Source organism: Trichechus manatus, unplaced genomic scaffold (assembly GCF_000243295.1).
Source record: "Trichechus manatus latirostris isolate Lorelei unplaced genomic scaffold, TriManLat1.0 scaffold00181, whole genome shotgun sequence".
Classification (NCBI taxonomy): domain Eukaryota; kingdom Metazoa; phylum Chordata; class Mammalia; order Sirenia; family Trichechidae; genus Trichechus; species Trichechus manatus.
Window position 1 is genome coordinate 351,601 of NW_004444117.1, and position 5,956 is coordinate 357,556.

At 39.3% G+C, this 5,956-nt stretch overlaps 1 pseudogene; it reads left to right on the forward strand.

Annotated features, from left to right (window-relative positions):
• Window positions 1-989: 989 nt before the first annotated feature.
• On the forward strand, window positions 990-1,957 carry LOC101355300 (olfactory receptor 2T11-like; annotated as a pseudogene).
• Window positions 1,958-5,956: the final 3,999 nt, after the last annotated feature.

Consider the following 5,956-nt stretch of genomic DNA (forward strand, 5'->3'; position numbering starts at 1 on the left):
TTATCTAAAGCCACTGAGAATTCAGAGTCTATTTATTACAGGAGTTAGCATTACACTAATTAGTAAAACATAGAATAATACAAGGAGCTATTCAAGAAAATGCTACTAGGAATATACTTAATGAGGACCCAAGAGTGAGCTGTAATTTGAAAAATTGCTAGGACATGAGATTTAGACATTTCTCTTCAACATTAAGTAGTGATGTGACCTTGCACAAGTCATGTAATCTCTCTAGGCTAGATGATATCTGAGTTGCCTTTCCTCTTAAAAAGCCTACAATTCTGTGATGCTAAGTCTTAGATTGTATGCTTCAGTCACAAAAAGGGCTGTGTAAAGTTAGGCCTTTGCCACCATGGAATCCCTCTAGCTTTTGAAAATGAAAAATATTTTGCATCTCCCTTGTGCATGTATATTCTTTTGCATCTCCCTTGGACGTAGATATTCTTCTATTATAACATTTTTGAAATTTTCTCATATGTATCTTTCACTGGTCACTTTCTTTAATAGGTTAAAAGTCTTTGTCATCAGAGACTATACTTGATTCAACTTTGTCTCCTCAAGACCTAGCACAGTTCATGGCCACATGGTGGGATGGAAAAAAAATGTGTGATTGATGAGTATGGAGCAAACATAATAAGCTTTTTAAAGGTTCAAGCAGGAAAGTTAGAGAGCGTGAGGGAGACAGGGGAGAATGGTCCCTGAGCAATGAGGTGGGTAGGAGGGGAGGTGGTAGTATTGGCTCTGGGCTACTACTACTAGAAGCAGGCTGGACATTAACTGTTCTGACTGGGAGTAAAAAGGATGGGTGGGGACACAAGATATCCTGATTAGCCATGAAATTAGCTAAAATTCTGTCATTTGCAGAACTATCACATTCTGCTGACGCTGATTAAGGGAAGGAGCTTGGGGAACATAATTCAGTAAATCATTGTGACTTCTTCAACTAAGCCTTTTTTTCCCCAGGGTTGATTCCTTGTATCTAACAAGGAATGGATAAAAAGAATGAATCTTTGAATATGGATTTCATCCTCTTGGACCTCTTCCCTGGTATGAAACATATCGATTTCCTTGTCTCTGCCATCCTCCTGATTTACACCGTGACTCTCACTGTAAACTCCATCCTCATTCTCCTGATCTGGGTGGATTCTCACCTCCACACACCCATGTACTTCCTGCTCAGCCAGCTAGTTCTCATGGACCTGACATTAATCTCTAGCACTGTACCCAAGATGGCACATGACTTCTCGTGAAGGAAAAACATCTCACGGATGGCCTGTGGGACTCAGATCTTCTTCTTTCTGACTCTAGGAATGGCTGAATGATCCTAATCACCTTTATGTCTTATGACTGGTATGTGGCCATCTGCAACCCTCTAAGATATGCCCTCATCATGAACCAGAGAGTCTGTCTGTAGATGGCTGCCTTCTCCTAGACTGGGGGTGCCCTTACATCACTGGCACACAGGGCCTATGCCATGCATTTCCCCACCTGTGGTTCCAGAGAGATTTCCCACTTCCTCTGTGAGGTCATGGCCATCCTAAAGTTGGCCTGTGAGGACATCTCTGCCTATGAGAAGGCGGTGGTGGTAACAAGCATTGTGATGCTCCTCATGCCCTTGTCCCTTATCCTGTCGTCTTATGCTCTTATCTTTCTTACTGTCCTACGTATGAACTCCCCTGAGGGCAGGAACAAAGCCCTGACCACCTGCTTCTACCATCTGACTGTTGTGAGCCTCTACTTTGGTTTGGCCATGCTGGTCTACATGAGGCCTAGTTCTTACCACAGCACCAAGCTTGACCACATTCTCTTTATGCTTGATGCCATCCTCACTCCCATGATGAACCCCCTCATCTACAGCCTGAGAAAAAAAGAGGTGGTAAGTGCTCTGAAAAAGGTTGTGGGATGCTGCTTAACCCTAGAATTAGATAAAAAATATATTATAGATGATAATCATTAGGTTTACTTCAGCCTAAATGAGCCCTGCTTAGAAGTCAAAGTTTCAGTTCTGATCTTTCCATTCTTGAAATTGCAATGGGACCACTGGCTCCATAGATTCAGTCCATATATACATAAAACAGGCAACACATGCTTATCTTCTTTTAGGCTTCCTTGGGACTTAAGCCCATCCTCTCTGATTGTGAGCCTCCAGGAGTTAGGCACTCTAAGTTTGATGATGATGGTGGTGGTGGTAATGGTGGTAGTGGTGTTGGTGGAAGTGGTGATGGTGGAGGTAGTGGTGGTGGTAGAGGTAGTGGTGATGGTGGAAGTGGTAGAATGGTGATGGTGATGTTGTTGGTGACATTTCACCAAGAATAGAAACTGAATCAATGCTGCTTTATTCAATCAAAAAACAGAATGTTCAACCACAAAGCCTCTTTGAAAGAGGCTCACCACTGCTGTAAGTCCAGAAATGCTCCAGCTTCCAAAAGATCCTTAAGTGAAGATTAAAACTGAATTGGGTTTTTTGTTTCTAATCATTAAAATGAAGGGGCTGGATTAGATTATGCTTAAGGTCTTTAATAGACCTAAACAAAAAACCAATTCAATTATTCTATTTTAAATATTGTTCTACTACTTAAAATTAAAATTTTATGAACTTGCCCCCATTACCAAAAAGAATACATATCAAGACTTCTTTTTAGTTTCAATTTTTTATTTTTAGGAATACTTAATTTTATTGGATTTAATGGAAACAGACAGATTAACAACTAGAATTAAAGTGATTTTTTTTTTTGCATTTTACTGCCTTTCTGCTATGTAGTTTCCCAGGAGTAAACATTCATATTTCAACAGAGGGGAAAATAGAATGAATGTAGCTGAATCTACAAATGTGGAAATATTACTATCCTAACTTCTGATAAAATGAAAGTTAATGGACTGCAATGGAACCTAAAGGATTTAATAATTTACTATTAAATCTATCACACTTTAGTTGACTTCATCAGTTGATTGAATTAGGACAATGGAATACTATTTAAAAGTCAGAGGGGAAAGTTAGGAATAAGAAATATAACTTGGTTAAGAATAAAAAAAGAAGGGCTAGGAACTAGAAGGTGTATCTGTAAGTCATACCTGGATACCTGAAAAAAAGATAAATTATTTTTAGTTTGAAATGTGTTGAAGATTACATAGAAGCAGCATTATGATCTATAAGATGGATAGGTAACAAACCAAAGTTGTAAGACATTTTTCATGTCAGTGATTAATGTAAATCATCTGTGCAAGGAAGAAATGTATGTGCCAAACCAGATGTATTGTATGGAGGGCTGGGGGAGGAGTATAAACCAGGAGTCTTTTTGACAATGATTGAGTGGATATATGCGAGGACATGTGATTTACTCCATAAGGATTTATTCAGGTATCAGCTGTCAGGTTTGTGCATTTCTATTTCTGACAATACAGCTGAACTCTGTGCAATTTACTTTTCTTTCCAAAATAACCATTCTATTACATTAAATAAAACAAGTGATAGGGTGGTTTAGAAATGCCCCATCCAGTAGGTTAAAACCATACTTAAATAGCAAAACCAGCATTTTGTTTCAATTTATTTCAGTAAGGTGGTACCAGAGTTTGGGGATGGCCTTATAATCCCACCTATTACACCCACTAACAACAAGTTACCCCATCCCAACAATCAGTATGGCAGGGCATCACAAGTGGGATGGAGCAGGGGGAGTCTACTTGCATAGGAGTTGAGCTGGAAAAGGAAGTGAGATCTATAGTTTGCCCCTAGAGTCTGGTGGCTTTGCACAAACAAAATTTTATACATACCATATTCCTCCAAGCAGTTAGGAAAAAGGCAAATAAATTCTAGTGTCCATCTAGCCAATTGCCTTGTCCAAATCTCTCTCCATGGAAACCGAAGTCATGTGGGAGAAACATCTTCTGATCTAACTGGAAATCTTCCTCTAGAAATAGCTAAAGAGAGAAAATAATAAAGTTATCTAGTGCAATCTCATTACCTAATGTTCTAAAAAGAAGTGATATGCTTTAAAAGACAAACTATATAAGACACTAAGTGAAGGACTCGTGGCAGAGCAGGGATAATGTCGAATAGAGGAGGGGAAACTTTGATAGTCTTTAATATAAACTTAACTTTCGCTGATAAGAATATTTGACTTTTCATCTATGTAACGTCTATGGAGTGTTTACTGAACTCAATATATTACTCTGTGAGAATTGAAATTATCATTTAATCATTTCGACAATCATTAAGGATAAGAATAGGATTTTGGAGGCAGTAAAAGGAGCGATTGGCATAAAATCGACAATTTTAACAAAGAAGAGGAAAGGGTCAATCCACAAGATGGAGAAGCTGTTGATCATTTGGATAGAAGATCAAATCCAGAAGAAGATTCCTATGAGTTTACTGCTGATTCAAACGAAAGCATACAGCCTTTTTGAAAAGCTGAAGGAACAGCAAGAAGACTACTGCAAGTACTTTAATGCCACTGAGGGTCTGATTTCATTGATTCAAACACAGATTTGGCTTACATGAAATATGCATAACTGGAGAAGCAGGAAGCATCGATGCTGACGCTGCCAAAAAGTTCAAGATGAGCTGGACAAGATAATACAAGATGAAGAATATCTACCAGAGCAGATTTTCAACATGGGTGAAACAGGTATGTTTTGGAAAAGGATGCCAGAAAGGACCTATATTTACAAAGGGGCAAAGTCGATGCTTAGTTTCAAGGCATTTAAAGACAGAATCACGCAGCCGCTTGGAGGCAATACTGCTGGATTTAAACTAAAACCTTTTCTTGTTGACTGTTCTGAAAACCCCTGAGCATTCAAAAACATTGACAAAGATAAGCTGCCGGTCTACCACAGAAGAAACCCCAAAGCCTGGATGCTGACTGTCTTATTACAAGACTGATTTTTAAATTGTTTCAGCCCAGAAGTGTGCGCCTACTGCCTTGAAAAAAACATTCCTTTCAAGATTCTGCTGCTACTTGATAATGCCCCCCAAAAACTAAACCCCTTGCGGTCGCATCAATCCCGACTCATAGCAACCCTATAGGACAGAGCAGAACTGCCCCATAGAGTTTCCAAGGAGGGCCTGGTGGATTCGAACTGCCCACCTTTTGGTAAGCAGAAGTAGATTTTAACCACTACGCCACCAGGATTTCCAATACTGCCCCAGGACATCCTAAATGAAGACGTGAAAGCGGTGTATCTACCTCCCAATATAGCAGCTGTGATTCAGCCTATCGATCAAGGTGCAATCGCCACTTTCAAGGTGTACTACCTATGGACTATGTTCGCTCACGCAATAGTTGCAACAGATGGAAGTATGGTAAAATTATGCAATTTCTGGAAGAATTATAATATTCTTCAATGTATCCAGATCATTGCATCTTCCTGGAGGAAGTTATGGGAAAGTTCGTGTAGGGGATTTGGGAAAAATTGCTGAGTTATGTGTACACACACCAAGCATTTGATCAGGATAATATGATGGAAGAGATGAGTGGAAAAATTGTCCATATGACTGGAAAGCTGAATTTAGAAGTTGATATCGCCAGTGTGGAACAGCTCATGGATCATGAAGAAGAGGAACTGACAGATCAGGACTTAATGGATTTTGAATAGGAAAGAAGTGCTGAAGAAGAAAAAAATAATAATGAAGAGGAAGGAGAGAAGTCAAAAAATTATACAGTGAAATAATTGGCTGAAGTTTTTCCTAAACTAAATCAGGGGCTTCAGTTGCTTGAAAACATGGACCCAAATGCTGATTGCTGTGCTAAAGTGATAGGCAGATTTGGGAAGCAGTGAGATTTTACTGCGAAACATATGGAAAAAAGGACCACACAGACAACTCTCACTAATTTTCTGACTAGAAACACTATCCCTACTCCCAGGGATAATCCAGATGATCCAGAACCTTCCACAAGTGGAGGTATTACCACAGCTGACAAAATGGCAACATCATCTTCTTCATCATCAGAATGAATTT